The sequence below is a fragment of the Macrobrachium rosenbergii genome, chromosome 48 (assembly GCF_040412425.1).
Source record: "Macrobrachium rosenbergii isolate ZJJX-2024 chromosome 48, ASM4041242v1, whole genome shotgun sequence".
Classification (NCBI taxonomy): domain Eukaryota; kingdom Metazoa; phylum Arthropoda; class Malacostraca; order Decapoda; family Palaemonidae; genus Macrobrachium; species Macrobrachium rosenbergii.
Genome location: NC_089788.1, coordinates 17,698,149 through 17,724,643, shown reverse-complemented (window position 1 = coordinate 17,724,643; position 26,495 = coordinate 17,698,149). Strand labels below are relative to the sequence as shown.

Below are 26,495 nucleotides of genomic sequence, written 5' to 3'. Positions count from 1 at the left end.
ATTCTCAATAACTTTTTTTTTTTTTTTTTTGTCATATATCCTCAACATATTCCGCAAATGGCTTCTCCATGAACTATATTACAAGCATTTTTTGGTTAATCTGTGTTATGTAGTTTTTTCCTCTTTATTGTCAAACCTTCTTCAAACAAATGCTTGATCCACACGTCCACTTTCTTGCGAAAACCGACATTGTTCTTCCATTATTAATCGTTCTGTCACAATTAAATTTCTTAATCAGAATGCTACTGTATACCTTTCCTGGTATACTGAATGATCTTATATGTCTATAATTCTTACGCGCTCCTTTTTCACCAGTTCCTTTAAGCAGAAGAATTATTGTTCCTCTCATCCACTCCTTCAAACGTTTCCTTCATCCTCAGATAACTTATAAAGCTAGTCATCCCCTGGCACCCTATCATCACCATACAACTCCCATCAACTCTTGATGTCTTTCCATTGTTCAGCCTCCTGCTTACCCTCCTCACGTCCTCTGCAGTAACTTTCACAGACTGTCAGTCTTATGCTAACCCTTTTTAGACACACTTTATTAACCCAGAATTTCACTTACTTCATACAACAATCATTCATTTGCATCTTATAGCCTGGGATCCATTTTTCCAACCATTCTCTGTGAATTTACTCTTCTCTAAAATAAGTTGTTTTTTAGTACTTTCTCACCTTCTTTTCCCCTCTACGTACACTTTATACACATATGTATATAGATGTGTATATGTATATATATATGTTCATAAATGATAACCTGTTAGTGACAGAGCAGTATTATGAATTAAATGTTTAATCCTCCACAGGGTACGCGAAGAAGAGCGAGGTACTGATTTGTGGAAACTTCAGCGCAGTCGGCAAAAAGAGTGAGGCCAGTTCCGAGACTAAGGTAAGAGGCAATGTCTTCGTTAGTGATTGTTACGACCGTTGACCGTCTTCCCTTTCAAGTTAGTGACTGGAGAAATCAAGACTTAATTAACTAATTTAACACTGCTAAAGTAAATGTCACTTTCTTCCTCAGGTTCTGCGTTGTTTTAGGTTACTTTCAGAACAACTTTCAGTTCGAAATTGCAAACGATTTCTGGGATATTTATTTCTTTTAATTTTATATTACACTTGCGAGTTCTCTGAATAATCGAGTGATTCTATTTTATTGATTACTCTCACTTTGTCAGACCCCTATAGTGTAAGATTTTCTTATACTGTATTCATATACTTTGAAAAATATTTTCAGTAGCTTTTAATTAGAAATTGCATCCCTCTATTTCAAAACATAATTAGTTCTTGATGATTATGTTGAACTGCTGCGAAATTTTTGTTGCATTCATTAACAATTTGTACATTGTTTGAAAATATCCGTGAAATTTCTGCTATGTTCGAATCGTGTTCATTGTTCATAACCCACCCATTTATTCTTCTGTTAATTTTCCCAACATTAACATTACCTTTCTTTAAGTATATACTCTTTATCACCTTGTTTATGTCTACTACAGTATTTGATTACATAAATACCTGAAAAAATTCATTTGGAATAAATCTAATGTAGTATATTTATTGGAAGATGGATGTACATTATTGTATTCTACAAAAAGAAACTGAATTATACGTCAGTGTCTCTTTAGTAACATTCATAATGAATTGTTGCTATGAGGATACAAGCCAAAATTCTTTTGCATGTATATTTTCGGTGACATCTGGTCCTGTCATTGAAGCTTGTTAACAAGGCTCTTAAATTAGCCATTCTTCCGAACCAGGAAGAATGTGTCGCTTGAAGTAATATAACAAGAAAGAAAATACACATCGCTTCGTGACCAGGAATTTCAGGGTGACATTTGTATGTATTTCACCATAGGATAAAAAAAGATGCATTTTGATCAGATTTCTATTTACTTTCGGTCATCTGTCAAAGAATCGCCCCACTATATCAATCTTTGTTAATATTGGCGTTCGGTGATTTCCATCAGGGATGCCATTGAAGAAGTGAAGATGGTTTGCATTTTATTTTCCGAGTTAACTGTTTTTACAGACGTACAAAGAATTACATAGCGTTAGGATATTTTTATAGGTATTCACAAAACAGTACATTTTTGACAAATATACTCACTTAAAGTTGCATGGATTACGTTAAGGAGTAAAATTGTGTTATTCAGAATTCAGGCCAAATAAAAACGACTCCCTTTTACGCACTGTACAAATAATGTATGTGCTGACAGCTATTACTACATTCGAGGCAGACTTTTCTTTAAAACACCAGGTCGTAAATTTTACTTTTTCAGTGAGACTTAAATGAATTTAGTAGCTTGTTGAGTTACTTTCAGTTCCCTCGTAATTGATAAGATATTTTTTACTTTTATAAAATTTTAGGGGTACTGTCTTATATATTTGGTCGATCTAGTTCTTGTGGCTGTTCATGCGTAATAATTCAAGTGCTTTGTTCAAATGATAAAAATAGATTTGTTTTGCAAGAAAAACTAAAGATGACAGGAACTCTTTTGACAGACAGATCGCAGTGAAGGCGACTTAATGTTAACCTTTTGTTATTGCATGGAAATTAATATTTAAGACATACTTGAACACGTATTAATTCACAAAAGTATTCTTTACTATTACAGAGCACTGAATTTTATATTACAGTACTTTTCAACGCATTTGTAAAGAAAACTTTCGACAGACGAGACCTCCCAAGTCTCTGCCGTTGATAATTGTATGCGTATTTGGAAATAAAATTGGCCAATAAGTAACATTATTACTTATTAGCCAATTTCTTTTGGGTAACATTATTACCCAAGAGAATTTGTACTTATTCACACACATACACAAATATATATATATATATATATATATATATATATATATATATATATATATATATATATATATATATATATATATATATATATATTATATATATATATATATATATATATATATATATATATATATATATATATATATATATATATATATATATATATATATATATATATCTTCTTCGTTTAACATGCTTTTCCCATTTTTCGTAGATGGTATATATATATGATGCCTTCTTTTGAAGGGCAGCCATATATATTATATATATATATATATATATATATATATATATATAGTATATATATATATATATATATATATATATATATATATATATATATATATATATATATATATATATATATATATATATATATATATCTTCTTATTTAACATGCTTTTCCCATTTTTGTATGGGGTATATATGATGCCTTCTTTTGAATATATTTATATATATATATATATATATATATATATATATATATATATATATATATATATATATATATATATATATATATATATATATATATATATATATATATATATATATATATACATATATATATATATATATATATATATATATATATATATATATATATATATATATATATATATATATATATATATATATATATATATATATATATATATATATATATATATATATATATATATATATATATATATATATATATATATATATATCTTCTTATATGTTTAACATGCTTTTTCCCATTTTTATATAAGGGTATATATATGCCTTCTTTTGAATATATTTTTGATATATATATATATATATATATATATATATATATATATATATATATATATATATATATATATATATATATATATATATATATATATATATATATATATATATATATATATTTATATATTTTTATAAATATTACTGCTGTTCGCCCTCGATGTATTTAGGTGTAGGAATATTAGTCCGATTCACCTCGACAGAGAACATCTCTGCCCCGCCGGTAGGCTAGGCAATTCAAAAATAACAATCACCGCAGTAGACAAATGGCGCCGCATAGGCTGGAAAGTTTGTAAACAAAATATGCTAGGGCATTAGGGACCTAAGCCTCAGAGAGGGTTAACGCTCAATGACCCCTAGTTATGGTGGCCCTTAAGCTTTATTCTATGCATTCGACGATGCCTTTGTCAAGGTCGGATTGCCCGGGCGGTATAAGCCCTCTCTGGCGGAACGCAAGCGAGGTCGGGTCAGAGAGATTCCAGGTCGCTGAACCAGGGTGACGCTGCGTGCGTGCCGAAAGATATTCTTTGTTCTTTATTACTTTTCCTCCTACGTCTAACTTAATTAGTGAATTGGGAAGACTGCCAGAATACGACTCCTGAGGTCCCTCGTTTGCGCAGCGACTCGACATTCACGGTAAGTCCGATTCTTGTTGAAGCTTCGTCGATTGACTAGTACTTTTCTGTATTTCACATTTTTTCTTTGTTTTCTTCCTTCAGCCACCACTTAGGTATATGTGTTTACAAAGTCTAGATTAAGCCTAATTATTATATTGTTAGCTTCAACCCGTTATTCCAGTAAAATACCTAGGATTTAGGGTAAGCAAAATCAGGTTAAATCTCGATGCTTTTGTATGCCTCAAGCGTCCGAATGTTTGGAAGAACCGTTGCGTTTAAAATCAAATTCATCTCAAATATTCTTTGTTAAGGTTAATAACCTTAACTGGCGACCTTTGGCTAATTAACGTCTGTCTTTGAGGTTAACTTTTGGCTTCAAGTGGCAGGTTACGTGTAATCTTGGTTTGCAGGGCCGTAAAAATTACGTAAATTGAATAATACATGATCAACCAAGACCCTCACACGTAACATTGGCGACCTTGCGTAGAATCTAAAGTACATTTTAGAGAAAGAATCTGGAGAAAAGGAAATTAAAATTACATTAATTCCAAAAAATAAAAGTCAGATATCGAACCCATTTCATTCTTCCAAACAAGGAACGAGGCATAATAATAAGCAGTAAAGAGAATAGTTATAACAAGTGTAGCGAGAATCAGCGTATAGGAAAGGGTGCGTCGAGAGCAGAGAGTCATAATTTATAACGTTTAAGACAAGGACATTACTGTGTTCGGATCGTGAATCAAGTCGTTCAAGTAACGAATTCAAAGGCCGAATCGCGGAGCCCGTTTCATGTACACAGTAATTTAGAAATCGCGTCGGCAATTCCGATCGTTATTGTTTGCATATAGCGGGAATCATTAAAAAAAAAAAAAAACCGTGTCAGTGAAGTAGCAAACGAACTGAAATAGTAATTTTACAATAAAGGTACCGTTCAACAACGTAAATTTACGCAGGCAGACTAGCATCTCTCTTTTCATTCTTTTGTTTAATCTCCGGGTGAGGAATACGATAACAAAAGACACAAAGTTGTTTGGTAATTTAGTTTTCCATCCGTAACGTAAAACGCTATGCATGATTGGTATATTTAAAGTAAAATCTGGATACCTGCATTTGTTTCGTGCGTTATTTTGAATTTGGTGCTAAAAGGAAATACCCGCCATCTTGGATTCCTGTGTTCGCGCGATTGTTTTGAAATTGTTCGAACTGTTTGTGAGAGAACGGGCCATTTTGGTTTCCTTCGCAGGCCGAGGTTGTTTTGAAATTTAGTCCTAACGGGATTTTCCGCCATCTTAAGACCTTGTTATTGTCATTCTCTGACCACTCTGCTCCCAGCCCTCTTTGGAACTATTTTTTCTCGGCGTAGTAGAAGTTAACAGACTTCGGTAGACAAAAAAACAAAAGATAATTTAGGCAGGGAAAGATAGGCCTTAGTTAGGAGTAATACCACAAGTTCCTATACGAATACCTACCATAAAAATCATATAAAGAGAATGTAAAATTTTACGATAAACTTTTGTGACGTCGGCTCCCAGGAAAATTAAGATAATAAAGTAATCCCTAAGGAAGTCAAGACGACGCATCTATATCATTTATTAAGATCCATGCCATTGTGCATGTATAAAATCTTTGTTTACATGTTCTCAAGCAGCAAGAAATTAGCTGATTGAAAATCTCTCTCTCTCTCTCTCTCTCTCTCTCTCTCTCTCTCTCTCTCTCTCTCTCTCGTCGTTCAAGTAAGCATTCCTAACCTAAGTGTACGTGACCCTCTTCAAAGAAAGAACGGCCGACACTAGGCTAATTAATTCGAATACAATAAACCAATTAAAAGAAACACCTCTGTCCCACAATAGATGAGGACAAGTTAAGAGTAATTACAATACAGTGATAAACTGTTGGTCACGAGTGAGGCCTGCTATCCAGACCGAAGCAAACAGTAGTTTTCACCCTCTGAAAAAAGAAGGGGCCAGCACTGGGGCCGTACTGGGACCAGCCACTCACGAGGATCTTTAAAGAAAAAAAAAAAAAAAAAAAAAACCCAAATTCACTTTATTCCACAGTGCCAATAATTTGCAGCACTGTCATCACTTGAATAGCTTACTTCTCTCTCTCTCTCTCTCTCTTTTACCTTCCCTTTCTCTCTCATTCGATTGTTGCACTCTGCAGGGGTGTAGAGTGCCTTTCCTCCCATATAGCCTAGTTGGACTCCAGTAGAGGGTCCCTAGGAACACATTGGCACCATAAGTGCCACTAAAGAAAACAAAAGGGAACACAGAAGAGAAGGTTCTTCTGGAACCTAACCTGCACCAGTGCCTTGGAATACTGAGTGCCACCAGTGTGACCTGTACACGGCACACCCAAACTACAGTGCCACCTTTTGAAAGGGTGCCACGTCATTGAAGAGACACTTCCTCGCTGCCCAAGTACGCCCAGTCGACCCGGTTAGACGCCCTTCCCCACCAGAACCATGGCAGCAGAGCATTATAAAACTTTCCTGGGGCTGGGGACGGCGGCAGGTCTCACCGGCTCGGAACTTACCACCTGGGTTAAGGAGCAAGTGGACGACTTGGCCAAGCGGGAGAAGGAAGAAAGACTCGAGCAGAGGAAGTATGAAGCCAGAGCAGAGGCAATATGAAGAGGAAAGAGACGAAAGAAGGAGACAGCATGAGTTAGCCTGCAAGGAAACTGAGTTAGCCCTAAAGGAGAAGGAGCTCGAGCTTGAGAGAGCGAAAATGGAGAATGCCGAAGCTATGGCTAGCCATCAAGCCTCCAGTCCTACACCTGCTGCATCAAACGCTCCAATTTCGAGCATCAATTCCCTAGTCCCCAAGTGGACTGAGGACGAGCCAGAAGCATGGCTGGAGGAGATCGAGGCTCTTTTCGATAACTACAGCACCACGGAGACGGAGAGAGCCTTAATACTAGCCAAGCATATGGAGGGAAAAGCCAAGGCAGCGCTTCGCTCACTGGAGAAGAGCCAGAGAGGCAACATGGCGGAAGTTCGTAGAGTCATTACCAAGGCCTACGAAATAACCCCAGAAAAATGGAGACAACGGTTCCGAGGTCTTGCCAAGGAAGTCGGCTGGTCTTGGACGGAATGGGCATGTCACAAAACCCAGTCCGGTACGCGCTGGTTTGACTCCTTGGCCTGCACGACGTTTGAGGATCTCTTCAATCGGACCATGCTAGAAGACCTTTTCCAATGTGTGCCAGGGGCCCTTGCGGTATATCTTAACGATAAACAGCCCTCCACACTTATGGAAGCTTGTCGCATGGCTGATTCATGGGAAACTTTCAATCAGTCGCATAGCACCTCTCAGAAGCGAATCATCCCTCCGGCCTACCTCTCGAACTCCACTCGCCCGAAGAATGGACTGCCTAGCAAGACCCTGTGCAATTATTGCAAGAAGGGGGCCACGCTGAAGCTGAGTGCCGATACAAACTTGGCACTAATAAGCAGCCTAACCCTACCAGCCAGAACTCCGCCTCCGATTCATCCGCTCAGCCCTCTCCTCCAACAGTTACTGCAGGCCACCGAGCCCATCCAAAAGGCCCGTGCAGATCCTGTGGGGCTGCTAGCCACTACAATGCTGGATCTCCGGCCTGTCCACATCATGTCCCCACCACCAAATTTGTCAACCTAATCAGCACTTCATTTTCTGCTGCTGGTCCGCACGGATCCTTTACCCCGAGAGGCTGGAAACCCAGTTCATCTCGGTGGCCCCTCTTCAGAGCACTAGCCTGCCAGTGACCCTTCCGGTCACAGTAGACACTGCGGCAGACATTAGCCTGATCACTAGGGCCCAAGTGCCAGCTGGTGCCATGGTTGACGAAGAAACCCGGTGGGAAATGAAGTGGATAGAGGGCCACACCATTACCGTTCCTACGGTCCAACTCCAGGTAATGACACCTTGGGGCACGATACCCCACCGCCTTGGCGTGGTAGGTGGAATTCGGCCCGGAGTGGCCTTCTTGTTGGGTCGGGATCTTCTCTGCGGAAGCCCGTTACCAACGCCACTCCGCAGCCGCGTTACCTCCTCCACGGAGGCCCCATCTAAAACTCTCAACCATGACAAACCTCCACCTTCCGCCCACCAAAGTGGTCCGCGGAAGGGGCACAACCCAAACCATTTCAGGCCTAGCCCTCTCCAATCGCGAAGGGCTGGCCCACCAAGAGGTCCTCCCCCTCCGCGAAGAGAGATTCAGGAGGAGCAGTACCGCTGCAGGACGTGCAAGCGGGCAGACCACTCCACAAATTGGGAGGGCTGCCCAAACAAGCAACGCCCAGCGGACGCCCCCGAACAAAACTCACCGAGAGGCTACGATCTCCCGCTGGGGCAGGAATCTCTGCCGCAGCCAACCACAAGTCGTCCGCGAGGTATTGCACCTCCGGACCCCTCATCAGGCATGCCTGACCCTCAACTGCTGCCAGTGCCACTTGCGAGCACTGAGCAGTGCCAGACTCCGTCCGCCACGGACATTGAGCTACCAATGGAAAAGGCCCTATGCCGGGTCTAAATCATGAGGCGAATCCTCCTCCGGGAGATTTAGGATTCCCCATGCAGTTGATCATCGCGACTGGAGAGCCTCCAGCACCCGAAACTTCTTCTTTGCAAGATTCTTCTTTGCAAAATTTGAATCCAGGGGATGAACCCCTGGAGGATCGAAATGGTACCCCCCTCCTTGGAAGACCAGGAACTGGCATCCTCGGACGCAGAAGTCAAGATCGCTCTCGCTCCGGTTGTCGCAGCAGCTGGAGTAGGAGTCCTTCCGCAGCTTTTGCAGTTGCCCCTGACTTCGCGCCCGCTAGCCCTTCTGGCCTGTCCCCGAGTCGGTGCTCTCATCACCTGCTAGGCCAGCTACTGATAGGCCTTGGAGGAAACCGAAGAAGAAGAAGGAGGGGCGGAAGAGAGCCCAGTAGTTGCCGAGCTATACGCTCATCCTGGCACTAGTGCCCTCTCGGCACAGTGCCCTAACATCTAAGAGTGATCCTGGCCCCTTGCCCAGAGGAGGTAGCCAGTGTGATCTCTTCCTTTTATTTGTACCTAGCCTAGGCCACCTTAAAGTACAGTACATCAATTTAGTAGCCTTGTTCTTTCCACTTACCACCGAGCCGCAGTAATCATGTAAGTAGCCTAACTAATTTCAGTAATCTTAACTATTGTGAAACGAGCCACGATGCTCGTGACACGCATGGCCTAAGACCTCAGTGAGGCACCCATTTATCATATGAGGCAACCCTCATGAATTAACTAGTAAATTTTAATTGTATTAAACATAAACCATGTTGTAATTTAGTTAGAATGTTAACTCTTATGTTGGTGCTACGGTCGGGTTAGGATAGGTTAGGCTAGGAAATATCATAGAATGTACCACTAGGCTAGGTCTAAAACACATCTTGATTGTAGGAGGTAGCCTATAATAACCGTGAGCACCTTCTAGTACTATTAGAATTAGGTTAAGTAGGGATTATAGCTCATGTCCTATCTAGGGTTAGGTAGTTCTGTAGCTAGGTAGGCTAACCAGGACTAATCTGCTCAGGGAAGGAGAGTAACCTACGAGAGGCGAACAGCTTGCTTAGTATAGACCTTCACGCCCGAAAAGGGAGTGAAGGCCCTCTTAAGGGGAGCTTTTATAAATATTACTGCTGTTCGCCCTCGATGTATTTAGGTGTAGGAATATTAGTCCGATTCACCTCGAAGAGAACATCTCTGCCCGCCCGGGTAGGCTAGGCAATTCAAAAATAACAATCACCGCAGTAGACAAATGGCACCGCATAGGCTGGAAAGTTTGTAAACAAAATATGCTAGGGCATTAGGGACCTAAGCCTCAGAGAGGGTTAACGCTCAATGACCCCTAGTTATGGTGGCCCTTAAGCTTTATTCTATGCATTCGACGATGCCTTTGTCAAGGTCGGATTGCCCGGCGGTATAAGCCCTCCTCTGGCGGGAACGAAGAGGTCGGGTCAGAGAGATTCCAGCGGTCGCTGAACCAGGGTGACGCGCGTGTGTGCCCGAACGATATTCTTTGTTCTTTATTACTTTTCCTCCTACGTCTAACTTAATTAGTGAATTGGGAAGACTGCCAGAATACGACTCCTGAGGTCCCTCGTTTGCGCAGCGACTCGACATTCACGGTAAGTCCGATTCTTGTTGAAGCTTCGTCGATTGACTAGTACTTTTCTGTATTTCACATTTTTCTTTGTTTTCTTCCTTCAGCCACCACTTAGGGTATATGTGTTTACAAAGTCTAGATTAAGCCTAATTATTATATTGTTAGCTTCAACCCCGTTATTCCAGTAAAATACCTAGGATTTAGGGTAAGCAAAATCAGGTTAAATCTCGATGCTTTTGTATGCCTCGCGTCCGAATGTTTGGAAGAACCGTTGTGTTTAAAATCAAATTCATCTCAAATATTCTTTGTTAAGGTTAATAACCCTTAACTGGCGACCTTTGGCTAATTAACGTCTGTCTTTGAGGTTAACTTTTGGCTTCAAGTGGCAGGTTACGTGTAATCTTGGTTTGCAGGGCCGTAAAAATTACGTAAATTGAATAATACATGATCAACCAAGACCCTCACACGTAACAATATATATATATATATATATATATATATATATATATATATATATATATATATATATATATATATGTGTGTGTGTGTGTGTGTGTGTGTGTGTGTGTGTGTGTGTGCGCGCGTGTGTGTGTAATGAAAATCACAGTAAATGCACGTGACTTGAGTGTATAAACGATACCACAGGAAGATGACAGTACCAAGCGCTTTCACGTGTTGTTTATTCACCCAACGTCAGGGCACGACGATGCGTGAATAAACAACACTTGGAAGCGCTAGGTGCTGAACTTCGGCCTGTCATTTTCCTATGGTACTCTTTTATATATATATATATATATATATATATATATATATATATATATATATATATATATGTATGTATGTATTTATATATATATATATATATCTATATATATATATATATATATATATATATATATATATATATATATATATATATATATATATATATATATATGTAAAGGCCATTTCTGAGCCTATACTTGATTTAAGTCTCTGTTTTATGAACACAGGTTTGATCTCGCTTATCCCGAGACATTGTGTGATAGCAGTAACGTGAGCCGGCATCATAAGTTATATCTTTCCCTAACTAAAATCTGAGGACTACTGGAATGAGATACTAAGTACAAAACTAAAACCCTTTATTGACAAAATCAACGAAAAATAACTTCTTAAAAATTACGAAGAATGAAATGCAATGTTTCACATAACTATCAGAAAATCATCTAAGGAAATAAGGTTCCAAAATCATAAACCCCCAATTACAGAAAATAACTCATCTGTCAAAACATGAACAGGTCAATCAATTAAAACAGGTCATCTCAAATGTCATACCACTCTCATCCTTGTAGGAGGGAGAGAGGAAAAAGGAATAGGAATGGAGTGGAACAGAAATACCTGTGAAAGAACAAACGTTACATTAAAAATCATAAAATGTAAAAAATTGCAGAAATACATCTTCCACTGTCACAGGAGATACGTGTGTTCACAGTTCTGAAAAACAAAGTCTAAAAACGTATATGAATTCTTACTCACTCCATAAGTCCTCTTGGACAGTCTCCATGTGAAAAATCACTCACATCTTCAGACACACATGAATCGGATCTCACAAGTCCGATTCGAACAACGGTTCCTCCCATTATATTCATTATGTAACGCACGAACGAACGTACTTTTGTATGACATCATTCGAGGTCAAAGTTCGGCAAGACACGCCTCTGTATTTCAAGGCGTCACTATCGACATGCATCCTTCAAAACCGGATTTTGTAACTGGTTCAGCTTCTTTTGGAATAAATCTAATGTAGTATATTTATTGGAAGATGGATATACATTATTGTATTCTACAACAAGAAACTGAATTATACGTCAGTGTCTCTTTAGTAACATTCATAATGAATTGTTGCTATGAGGGTAGAAGCCAGAATTCTTTTGCATGTATATTTTCGGTGACATCTGGTCCTGTCATTGAAGCTTGTTAACAAGGCTCTTAAATTAGCCATTCTTCCGAACCAGGAAGAATGTGTCGCTTGAAGTAATATAACAAGAAAGAAAATACACATCGCTTCGTGACCAGGAATTTCAGGGAGACATTTGTATGTATTTCACCGTAGAATAAAAAAAAGATGCATTTTGATAAGAATTGCTATTTACTTTCGTCATCTGTCAAAGAATCGCTCCAATATATCAGTTTATGTTAATATTCGCGTTCGGTGATTTCCATCAGGGATACTATTGAAGAAGTTAAGATGGTTTGCATTTTATTTGCCGAGTTAACTGTTTTTACAGACGTACAAAGAATTACGTAGTGTTAGGATATTTTTATAGGTATTCCCAAAATAGTACATTTTTGACAAATATATTCACTTAAAATTACATGGATTACGTTAAGGAGTAAAATTATGTTATTCAAAGTTCAGACCAAATAAAGTGACTCCCGTTTACGCACTGTACAAATAATGTATGTGCTGACAGCTATTACTACATTCGAGGCAGACTTTTGTTTAAAACGCCAGGTCGTAAATTTTGCTTTTTCAGTGAGACTTAAATGAATTTAGTAGCTTGTTGAGTTACTTTCAGTTCCCTCTTAATTGATAAGATATTTTTTACTTTATAAAATTTTAGGGGTACTGTCTTATATACTTGGTCGATCTAGTTGTTGTGGCTGTTCATGCTTAATAATTCAAGTGCTTTGTTCAAATGATAAAAATAGATTTGTTTTGCAAGAAAAACTAAAGATGACAGGAACTCTTTTGACAATCAGATCGCAGTGAAGGCGACATAATATTAACCTTTTGTTATTGCATGGAAATTAATATTTAAGACATACTTGAACACGTATTAATTCACAAAAGTATTCTTTATTATTACAGAGCACTGAATTTTATATTACAGTACTTTTCAACGCATTTGTAAAGAAAACTTTCGACAGACGAGACCTCCCAAGTCTCTGCCGTTGATAAATGTATGCGTATTTGGAAATAAAATTGGCCAATAAGTAACATTATTACTTATTGGCCAATTTTCTTTGGGTAACATTATTACCCAAGAGAATTTGTACTTATTCACACACATACACAAATATATATATATATATATATATATATATATATATATATATATATATATATATATATATATATATATATATATATATATATATATATATATAATCTTGTCTTTTTTGTTTAACGTGCTTTTTCCCATTTTTCATATGGGGTAAGATACGATGCCTTCTTTTGAAGGGCTTTGATATATATATATATATATATATATATATATATATATATATATATATATATATATATATATATATATATATATATATATATATATATATATATATATATATATATATATATATATATATATATATATATATATATATATATATATATATATATATATATATATATATATATATATATATATATATATATATATATGTATGTAATGAAATGAAAATCACAGTAAATGCACGTGACTTGAGTATATAAACGATACCACAGGAAAATGACAGGCAGAAGTTCAGTAAAAATCGCTTTCACTTGTTGTTTATTCACTCAACGTCAGGGCACGACGATGCGTGAATAAACAACACTTGAAAGCGCTAGGTGTTGAACTTCGGCCTGTCATTTTCCCATGATATTCGCTTATATATATATATATATATATATATATATATATATATATATATATATATATATATATATATATATATATCTATATATATATATATATAGCTATGTAATTTTTTTATATATATCTAATATATATATATATATATATATATATATATATATATATATATATATATATATATATATACATATACACAGTGTATATTCATATATATATGGCTGTTATTATAGTTCTATGCATACGGACGCATGTATGATTTCTAATATATATGCGCGAACATTATGAACACGTGTACATAAATACTTTCATGCGTACATAAAACTAATTTCTTGAAAGGAAGTTCTAAAGGATTATATACAATCTTCAGTAGAAGCACCATTAATCTTTCGCCCTTTCTTACCTGTCCCAGAACCTTTATTAATGAAGGAAGTTTTGCGAAAGGTCTGAATAGGGAAACGGCAGTGCAGTAGACTGAATGACATTCCATTTAAACACAAACTTACCCGGAAGAATTATATAACAATGTAAGTTTGTACTGCCCCCATTTGAAAGAGGTAGATTAAGAGCTTCTGCTGTGTAGTGAAAATGAAAGACCGCGAAATAATGGTCAGCGATTCCATATGCTTTCAGAGTTATTTGATGCCCACCCTGTAAATATCCGCCAGTCACCCAAGACAGGTCTCTCTCTCTCTCTCTCTCTCTCTCTCTCTCTCTCTCTCTCTCTATTTATTCCTTATGTCTGGGTCTTAATAATCTTGCTTCCACTTCCACTGATACCCACTTCCGGGTCAGTCGACCAGTGGATGGTGGTAGGTTCGAGGTAAAAACAGACCTTAGTGTTGGGAACTCTCCTGTAAATATTCTCATTTTTTCTTGTGTTGAAAAATGGCGTCTTCGATCAAAGAAGCTTTTTGAGATAACTAGACAATTAAGGGTTAAGAATAATAAATATATGGCGCTGTCTATTCAGAGAGGGTTAATTTTAGTCAGATATGTTGTTGTTGATGCCAAATTTTTGATGCGTAGAGCAACATAGTAAAATACTAACAGAAAATAAATATAAGAGAGGACATTTGACTTTTTTGTTGAGATCACTGCAATTCATGCAACAGGCCCCTACCTGCACCCACTTTTGAGTTTGTTGCTTTTCCTCCATTTCAGTCTTGCTGTCCAGCCACTCCAACTCCTCTTTTCATTATTGTTTCGATAGCCGGAAATCCCCCCAGAAACTGGCTTGACAGCCTAAATTTCATAAATCAATCAAGCTTCCCTTCATGCAGTATTATACTCGCGAGTGATACAATGCCAGCAACGTGAAATGTATAGGAGAAAGTGCTGTTTTATTCCTTTTAGCCCAAGAATAATACTATCCTAAAGATCATTGTTACTCCATTACCAGAAGAAAATAACAGGCTCCGAACATAATGAAACAATGAACACAAGTTTCATTTCTTGCTCATTTCGGTTCAATGATCAAACTTCGGACATTATTATTGAGATAAACGTTCATTTTGCTTCGTCTTCCCAAACTCGTTTAAGCACCAAAATTAACGAGGAAGAAGACATTTATTTCCCTGAAGGATCTTCCATTGCAAAGGAAGTGTTAAACGAATGCGCTGTATCTATCTTAATTTCTCTGCGGGAAGAATGAGAAAGTGACAGGCGCGAGGGAACTAGAAAATGAAGATGATTTGCTGACCACTTCAATCTTCATGAGTTGTAGCTCAAGTCTTGGAAATGTTATTGTTGAGGACTGCAATAAGAAAATATCGTAGCTAATGATTATGAAGTGTATTTTCTAATGCCGTAATTAAGCGGTATGCGGATATCTTGCGTCCTGTAAATGGTCAACAGCGTCTGTTGAGGTCAGGAAAAGGGAGTAGGGCTAGAGGCTTGCAGAGTAACCGGAAGGCTGCGTCCTGCGTGCAGCACTCCCTCAAAAATTGAAAAAAAAAGCTGTATAGCAAAAAAAGGGGAATGTTCACTCACTGAATAAAGAACGTTTTGTAAGTGATAATCAAATGTTCAACATTCCTTGAATCTTCGCTACCATTGTCACCAAATAACGTCTGCGCGCGATGAGATTTTTCTTTCATGCCAGCATGAATTCCATAACCAATCATTTCCACGGGAGTATATCGGTATATTAATGAATAGGATTAACTTCCTTCATTTGCCGTCAAATGGTACCGAATCTGGGACACAACAGGTTGCAGAAGGGGAATAGGGAATATAACAACCTTTTTCCAACTTGGAAAACAAGCTCCTCGTTGACGCAAGCAGCTTTTATTGCACTGAGTGTTCTCTGATAGGTCATTATGCATTTGAAAACATTTTTACTTCAAGAAAAATAATTTCCTGGGAAGACAAACGGGAATTCAGTTTTGCTGTGACATTTTCTCATAGTTGCGTAGTGAGGCTTTTTTTTCTTACCATGCGTACACATGTTATATATTCTGTAGGTTCTTACAATGTGTACACATGTTATATATACTGTAGGTTCTAACCATGTGTACACATGTTATATATACTGTAGGTGATAACGATAGACTAGGGTGAATACAGACCACAATTACTGCTACTGTACTGTAGGTCCTTTGGTTAAAATGCAATTTTCTTTCCTCTTCTCGCAGAGCCTTTTCATAATACGAAAATATTGGGTTCGGGAAAGCATCTATTTGCAATTTTTGAGAGAGAGAGAGAGAGAGAGAGAGAGAGAGAGAGAGAGAGAGAGAGAGAGAGAGAATCCTGGAAATTATTAAGGTTTAGAGTTTGCTTGTAAACGTTTCATCGGAGAAAGTGGAAGCATTTTGTTTCATGGGTAAGACTACATGCTGATATATAATTCCACATTCATGTTTTTATTAAAATTGACTCGAACTTCTCCGTTAAAGTGCGTAAGAATTCTTTTTTTTTCTAGTTCAGCGATGACAGACCTATATACTCTGTTATAAATTAAATAGGTTTTTTCTGTCCCGTGAAGGTATTGCATCATATTCAGCGTTTACCGCTATATTTTATATTAAATGTTCATGGGGAGAGGGACATGTTAAACAGAAATCACACGTGTGGATTTTGTGTTTACGTGCAACCACATCTCGAACCGTTTGCAAAGAGATGTAAGCGATTAAAAGATTTAAACCAATTATTACACACACTATACGCAGGTATGTTCATGTAAGTCTTTTGAAATGTAGATTTCCGTTCATAAGTCTAATGAATCCGTTCTTCCTGCAAGAGGGAAAGAAAGGGTAACATTTTTGAAATGGCCTCCATACTGTTTCTCGAGAAATGAGGATTAACGTTTCCTAGCAACGTTTCCCTTAGTCGCGAGCGCCATGTCCTTAACAAAATGGATGCCTTGGGCATTTTAGGACCATCTTAGAGAGAATGACGAATGGCGTTTTTCGTGCCAGTAAATATTTATGACATTTGTGGGAAAACTGTTTATTACAAGACTGTACGTAAAGAATTATCTTGACAATCCGACATATATTTTAGATAAACATTTACAAACGCATATGCATACTTAAACATAATGGCTCTTCTGATCAGTTTCCTTTTTGTTAGTTTTGTCTTTGCCTTCCCCTGTCAATACCTTTCATTTACAATACTTGTTTCTTGTGGGCTAAAAAGTAAGACTCTTTCTTTGATTCTCGAAAATTTATTGCGTACTTCTGGCCAGGTTTTCTTTCTATAGAATTGTTATGACCCCTCCTGCTGCACAGTCGTCCATTCATAAAGTCCGGTTTAGGAACCATTCCTAGCCCCCTACTATTCATACAGCAGAATGATTTCCCAAACTTTTCAGATACTACTGTGCATTTTATCATTTCCTCTCGAAAAACATATAGTTCATTCCATCTTGAAGAGAGTTTAACTTTGTAATTCTTTCTGATATCATTCCCATTCTATTGCTTTTGCGTCTTAAATGACCATAGTATTCAAAACTTATTCAGTTCTCGCTTTTTAAAGTAAAGTTGGCTTCTGTGTGACATGATCTGCTGAGAATGTTCTTTCCTGTATCACTAATGTTTAGTCTTCCTTGTGGGAGATTAGAGAATCTTTACTGTTGTTCTTAATAACAAAAAGGTATCTGGTGATGTAGCAAAAGGCTTAAAGGCAAACCTTCTGCTTTGGCCTTTGATGCTTCTCACTACATTTATTTCCAGCTTTTAATGTAGTAGCTTCATATCGATGCAGCTGACAGCGCACTCATTAGTTGAGTTCCTAGTGCTGTTCTGTCATCTGTTCTTTCCCCCTTTTTTGTGAAAGGTTCTATCCAGTCTAGCAGTCTACCTCGTCTCTTGTATGGTTTCGCTTCTGGTTCAGTTCTGTAGTCACCCCTATTAGTCTTTCAAACTTGGTTTAGAATTAGTCTTTCTTCACTTATCTACTCTGATATGATATGGAAAACATATCTGAACTGAGCTCCCAAATCTCAAGTCAAAGCTTGATGCATCCAGGTCACTTTGACACCTATTTCTTTGCTTCTTTTCCCATCCATACCTTACACCTAAGTCATCATTGTTGGTGTTTAGATTGCTATAGACCTATATTGATGAGATCACGTAGTTCAGATTCCTATTCTGGCATCTATTAGCTCAAGCCAAAAGGAGTGTGATGGCGGTCGTTTGACTGTTTGTGGAGAAGAGGCCCTAGTAAGAATTTTGAAATATTCGTGTAATATATTTAATCTACATTTATTAGCATGGTGCCGAATATATTAGAATATTCGGGAGACACCAATCGAACACCAGTACGATAACTGACACCCTTATGGCAACCAATACGAACTTTTAAGAGCCTCTCCAACATATTTTTCGATTACATCTAAGACAAGTAAATAAATATAAATAAATAAGTAAATAAATAAATGATGCCCATAGGTGGGCAAATTTATACAAAAATATATAACTAATTGTTTTTGAAACATTCAAATACGTTTCTTAAGAGTAAAATTATACTAGGTAACTTTCCTTCCAGTTCTTATGAGACCTCTTTATGCTCCTTCCTTTCATTTGGAATAATTCTTTCTTTACCCAAATTAGACTACTAATAAAACGACATATTCCTGCCCTAAAACGACAGTTAATAACCTTAAACCCCTTGAAAATCTGGTCTATTTAAATATCAAGATGAACTTGATCTCCTAATGGCATCACATGCGTTTTATTTATTTACTTGCTCCAGATCTGACGGGGAAAAATATGTAGGAGCCTCTGGATAAGCATAAAATATGAGCATTTCAAAATTCTTACTAAAGAGCTCCACAACAGCTTGCGATCTACGAGTCACTTTTTATTAAACAAGTGGTTCCAGAGTTAATAAGCAGTCAAACGACCGCCACCCAGAGCTCCCTTCTTGGCTTAGCGTACTTTTGCCTTTCTTATCTTGTGACTGTCACGCGTCCTCACTACTTCTCCTTGCATGGCACTTTTTCTTTATTTTTCATTTTCATATTGAATGTTAATATTAGTAGAGTTACTTTTGTTACTGGATAATTATATCTTTCATCTTGATAATGAAGCTAGGCCTTCAAATGTCGCAAATAAAGTAATTAAATGTCGTGAGACGTCTTCTTCTGATGTCCTTTGCTATTTATACGTACACACAAACAAACACACACGCTTTAACATAGATAGCTATCTATCTATCTATCTATCTATCTATCTATCTATCTATCTATCTATCTATCTATCTATCTATCTATCTATCTATATATATATATATATATATATATATATATATATATATATATATATATATATATATATATATATATATATATATACATATATGTATAGATATATATATACACATGTATATATATATATATATGTATATATATACATATGAATAAAAACGTTACTCATTCTTAATTATCATATTAATTAAATATATTGAATTCGCATCAGTAATGTAAAACTGGTATTTTAATAAGCGTTTTTATGCCTGTAATATATGTAAATATCCTATTGGCCCAACAAAGTGTAAAGCTTTGGATGGAAGCCACTCGCCTTGCACTCCTCATCATTTCATCTCGTCCCATTTCCAGTTCAATGAGGATCATTGACTTGATTCTTTTCGAGTTTTAATTGGGTTTTCGGATTAAGTGATCTTGACTTCTGGGCGCTAATACTCGAAGGTGAGGCCTTCCAAGGATATGGGTGTAAATGCTGATAAGAAGTGATTTTTTCTCGGGAACTTTTGCTGCCACGATTCTGCCAGATAAATTGGAACTGATGATTTTCCAACACATGAAATTCATAGTGATAAAAACGTTAGTATTAACAATATTTCATGGCACAAAAAAGGCGTCTAAATTTCTTCTGTTAAGAAAAGTGGTCGAAGTGCTAATGTTCTCGAGGAGAAGAGAGAGCAGAGAGAGAGAGAGAGAGAGAGAGAGAGAGAGAGAGAGAGAGAGAGAGAGAGAGAGAGAGGTGTTGTAAATGAGATGTGTGACAATCAGTAACCTTTTTCGTGCAGCCATAAAACGAAATATAAATATATTATCTCAAGAATTTGAGTTATTTTTGCAGCACTCATTTCGATTGCAATGACTGCAAGATAAGTCCCTGAAGTGTTTTTGTTAAAAGAGGACAAGGCAGGAGAGACTGGAATTGAAAAGCGACATTCACGTGAGGTCGGTGACCTTCAACATTGCAAGTCACACTGAGATGAGGATGGTTAATCTCACCTAATTTGTAAGAACTGTAGGTTATTATTACGTCATAAAAGCCAAGGTGAAATCATGTTTCAATAAAAATCATTTAAACCAACCTTTATATTAAGTTATTCTATCAAATCTCGGTCTCTTTTGATTTCCTCATTATTGGAATGGAATATAACAATTTAGGCCAAAGGCCAAGCGCTGGGACCTGTGAGGTCATTCGGCACTGAAAAAGGAATTTAGTGGTAAAGGGAATTTAGTGGTAAAAAGATCTTAAACGCATAACAGGAGGAGAACCTCGCAGTTGCACTACGAAACAATTGTTAGAATGGGGTGCAAAGTAAGCTGGAAGAATGAAAATATGAACGGAGGTACAGAATGGAAGTGTGTGCACTGACGGCACTACCTCCTACGGGAATTGCTCTCATTAAATTGCGCGAGAGGAGAGGCTGCGAACTGAGAAGGAAAATAAATGTTTACACCCAAAGTCCGAAGCGACTCGGAAGGAAGAGGAGACTATTTGTGAATTGCCAGACACCCTAATCCCTAATCCCTAATCCCTATCCACCCTTCTACACTCTTCCCCCGTATCCCCTTCCCACGGGCCTATATACTGCTGAGTTTAATCGTTCATGTAAACAGTGAGGTTACAATGGAAAATTCCTGTGTAACTAATGCATATATAAGTCCAAAATTTGAATGTTGATAAACATTCTTTCTTGGAATTTTTTTGAACGCGTGATGAAACGCATTAATAAATATGTTCCTTAACGGCGCCTTTATTATCTTTTTTTTTTTTTCGGTTTTGTACAAGGACATAAGAAACACTACCAAAAATTCCAAGTCTTTACTTTGGGGTTTGTTCACTGGAGCGGATACCGAGTGCTCTTTGGTTTCCATTCAATCTTAGGATACTGTAAAGGAATTGCCTGCTTAAGATATAGACGTTTCATATTTGCATAAAATTTCCATTCAAGAACAATAATAATCGTGGAACCAGCCTAGTTACAGAACTGAACTGGTTTTCTTTGCATCCTGTATGCCAAAGAAGGGTTTAGTTTTAGTCGTTTTGAAAAGGAATAGGAATTTTATTTAAATCGGTACACATTCAGTTGAATCAGATTCATATAAAATCAAACCGTAAAATTAGATTTGAATAAAAACAATAGAATTCATAACTGGTTGTCCTGAAAATGGTTTTAGACCTGACTCTTATGAGAATCTCTCTCTCTCTCTCTCTCTCTCTCTCTCTCTCTCTCTCTCTCTCTCTCTCTCTCTCTCTCTTCCAACTTTCCTAGTGCTGGCGCCATTTTACATTGTTTGAGATCCTTTTATAGAGTCTGACAGACAGAACCACTATAGTATGAATACTTTGAGAATGATGTTGAGTCATTAGTCCTCTTAGATTCCACACAACGCTTACCTATTCCTGTTCAGTTTGATAATAACCGTCATAATAATGGTGATGTCAGGTTTTAATACTTATTGTTATACAGTAATGGAGGCGAAGTATTGGTAAAAAGGCAAAATTTATATTGTTTTATAATACCCCACATTCCGAAAACACTTGTTGCGTTCGATTCTACAGAATGTACAGCTAAGCTAATTACTGTCTCCTGAGCAAAACTCAATTAACTTCATAAGGGTAATACTATGCATGTATAAGTCTTTTTATTTATTCAAGACTAGTTCAGACACTGAGTTTTTGTCTTCTTTTGACCTCACTTTATAACAGACATTTCTTACTTAATTTGACATCTCTGCTTAACAACCATGAGTTTTTGTCTTCTTTTGACCTCACTTTATAACAGACATTTCTTACTTAATTTGACATCTCTGCTTAACAACCAAAAGGGAAAGTTGAGATTATTTATAGTCCCCTGTACTTTGGGTATCAAACACTTCATATTTCAGATAAAGCCATGTTTCATAAATGCATAAGTTACAGACTTTTTATGAAGAGATAAAAATAGATGCCAAAATCTCAAATGCGAAAATGATGAAAACGTCAGACGCAACAACAAATACACAACGAACTGACCCTTTTTCATTAATGCCAATAATACAATAACTTAGGAAAACTGAACACTAATGTGCACTAAAAATGCAGTTACTCCGAAAACAGCGTAATCACTATATGGAAGACAGTCTTTAGCTGTTTTCCGTAGTCAATAATTTGTCTTATTTGTTATAATGGAATATAAAATTTAGGTCAGAAGCCAAGCGTTGGAACCTATGAGTCATTCAGCACTGAAAGGGAAATTGGGAGTAGAAAGGTTTGAAAAGTGTAACAGGAGGAAAGCCTCGCACTTGCTCTGTGAAACTATTATTAGGAGAGGGTGGAAAGTACAATGGAAGAAAGAGAATATGAACGGAGGTATAGTGAAAGGAGTGAAAGTGGTTGTAGCAAGGGGCCGAAGGGACGCCGCAAAGAACCTGAAGTAATGCCTACAGTTCACCGCGTGAGGCGCACTGACGGCTCTATCTTCCCTACGGGATGTCTTGTTTGTTGATTTGCACACAATTCAAGTTACCTTAATTTTGCCAAGTATGATTAGTGATGTTACTGAAGGGAATATTGGTCAAATATTTTTATTTTAAAACTTCTTCCTTATATATCTCAATATACCAGTTTTTACACGGTTTGTAAGTGAAACGCAAATGACGCCATATTTGGACTTGGTGTTTGAACTTGTACAAAAAAAAAAAAAAAAGTGGGATTTACAGTTGAATGATATCTTTGATTATGAGTTAAAGAATCAAGTTCCCCATATTCAATTCAAGGACGAAGTAAACCCACGTTTATCATTTTCAGAAAATAATTATAAAAAAACAGACCTCAAGCATGACAATTTTACAGTATTACTGAGGCCATTGTGTTGAGTTCGAAAGACCAATTTCCTCTTTATTGCAGTGTAGGGTCCTAACCAAATGTAAGTCCAAAATATGGAATGAAGAAAATGACTGAGACAGAATGGAATAAATTAAACCACGCTGTCCAGAAGCAGTGAATGACTCCCTAAAAGCAACATGAAAGATATTTCATCAGTTTGAAGATGAAGTCATTACCAATGTGAAAAATTACGAATTCCATATTTTTCCCAATTTGGCAGTACTGAAAGCATGTTTATTTTTCCAAGTTCGCAGCTCATACTCTTTTCAATCTAATGATTAAATATTTATTTAATTTATTTTTTTTTTTTGAAAAATGTAGCCATTCAGGTCGAACCCAATCATTTTTAATAATTTAATAAGATCAGAAATAGTGACTTTCACAATGGGTTCAATTTTCTTTTAATCAACTGAGATATGTTTCATTTGAGATGTGTTCCATTTTAGGCTCATAATGAATTTTTTTTTTTTTTTTTTTTTCTAGTTTTGGATGTGATTTTGATGAACTTGACATTCACTTCTCACCTAAAGCTCTCTCTCTCTCTCTCTGCAGGTGTCCCCTTCAGACACCCACATCATAGGCCCCCCCTTCCCCCTCCGTCAGGTGAGTTGAGACTGACGTTCTTTTCTGCCATTTTCATTTTTGTTAATCCTATTTACTCAACATACAAAACTGGCAGCCTTTTTATTATAACTAGGGAATATATTAGAATAAAGCTAAAAATGCGACGTCTCAGGGGAATTTCAGAGAATACTTACATTGATAATAAATTTAAGCGTTTGTATTCCCATCGTGTTTAATGAAATTAGTGTGGTGATGAGCTCAGCTGGATACGCATAAAGAAAGGGTTCGAAGACATTCGTAGGAAAAATAGGGTTCCATTTTCTATGCTGTTATCATGACGTTAACACAGTTTCCATTGCAAAGAAATCTAGTGATTGGAATAATGATATATAAACAAGCGTTATTTAAAACGTTTCCTTAGCCAGGGAAAAAAATGTTTGCTCTATACTCTATAATCTAAAAGCATAATAAAAATTTTGTACGTTGGTACAAGTTCCGTAAGATGATGTATATATACATCTTATCAATTTTCATTCTATGTGAAATTTTTGAGGAAAGAGAATATAAAAGAAGTTTTATCACTTTCGCTTTATTTTTATGCATATCACAAAAAAAGAAAACTCTCTTATAGAATTATATGAAAAATGATTTCACAAAATTCATAGAAAAAATAATGGAAATACTCAGGAAAACAGCGATAACAAAGCATTGAAGCTAATAGAATTAAATATTTAGGAAGAGAAGGAAGGAGCATGTAAAAAAAATTGCCATAATAAAAATCATATAAAAAAAATCCCAACATCAGTAAGCCAAAATGTAAACATTTACTTTATATACTAACTGAAACGTTGGCTATTTATATTCTGAATTCATTATAAAAAAAATTGAGAAATGGAGCGCAAAAACATAGCAAATATTTACGATAATTAAAATTTTCTCATAGATATACAAACCAAAAATCTTTTAATGAATACCACCTGCGACAGTTGGTTCGGTCGTTGAAGCTTGGTAGCAAAGTTTTGAGTTTTTAAATTTGGGGACAGGTAGTGCGGCGGTGTGGGGAACCAACCCGCTTACAGATGCGCAAAGTCACTTTTCCTTCGGCTGCAAGGCAATTCAGAGTTGGTTATGGTTGGGAGTATGATAGAGATTCTGGGTTGTATATTTAGGAAAAACAAATTTTTTTAAATTTATCATTTGTTCCTACGAGAATGCAAACCCTTGCCTTTTGTATGGAGAATTATCCTTAGGCAAAAAGAACTGTCTCAAGTTCATGACTGATGATCTCCCACCTGGAAATATCAGTAAGTCAGCAAGGGAAGGAAGAGCCGTGTAACTTCCAGTCCTGGCATGTCTGTTAGCCAGGGTGACAAGGCTTTGTACCAGAGAATGGTTTGTCGTAACCTTATTCGAAGAAAAAAAGGATTTAGCTTCTCTTGTACGGAGGAAAGACTGGCTCAAAAGGCAGCTTAATGTCGTCAATAATTAGATCAGTATATTAAAAGAGGGGTGAGGGGAGTCATATCTCCCAGATGACAAAAATCAGAGATTGGATCTCTTATGAAACTAACTGGCATCTGGCCTAATCAGGAAGAATATGGCTGTTGTATGCTGGGTGGAAGAGGTTAGAAAGAAAGAAACTAGACATATTTCTTCACATACCATTTCACCCCTGTAAATGTTAGGTGAGATCCTGTTCTATCCTCGCAGTGATGGAGCAGTTGCAAAACATGCTGAGCAACCACCACAGGCCACAAGGAGACTTATGTGCACCTGCCTTCTGTGCCTGTGATACAGAGAAGTTCCTCTTGATGTTAGAGATAAGCAAGTGTGATTTTGTGATTCCTCTAATAAGGTGTTACTATAGCAGTCTCCTTTGACAAGACTTTTTTGTGGTTGATTCCCACTTGACAGTTTTTTGTGGTTGATATGTACATATGTACAGTTGTTGACATCCAGTCAAAGATGTGTATATATGTACAGTATATATATATACATTGTATATATATATAATGTATGTATGTATGTATGTATGTACACATCTTAGACAGGATGTCAACAACTGTACAGTGGTACCATCAAGTACAAACAGAAACTGTCCTTGGTCACTGTCTTGTTCAGACTTCTGAGGTGGTCAAGCGGGGGAATGAGGTGTCTCGCAAAGGAAGCTGCTATACTAATACCTTAAAAGAGGAGTCACAAAATCACTCTTGCATATATGTATGTGTGTATATATATATATATATATATATATATATATATATATATATATATATATATATATATATATATATATATATATATATATATATGGTCATATATATACACAGGTATATATATATATATATATATATATATATATATATATATATATATATATATATATATATATATATTATATATATATATATATTTGTGTATATATATA

General features: G+C 36.5%; 1 long non-coding RNA gene across 1 annotated transcript; it reads left to right on the top strand.

The window, feature by feature from the left end:
• Positions 1 to 802: 802 nt before the first annotated feature.
• LOC136831703 (uncharacterized) lies at positions 803 to 24,687 on the top strand. The gene is made up of 2 exons (XR_010850952.1): positions 803 to 892; positions 24,056 to 24,687. It is a non-coding gene; the product is annotated as an uncharacterized lncRNA (long non-coding RNA).
• Positions 24,688 to 26,495: the final 1,808 nt, after the last annotated feature.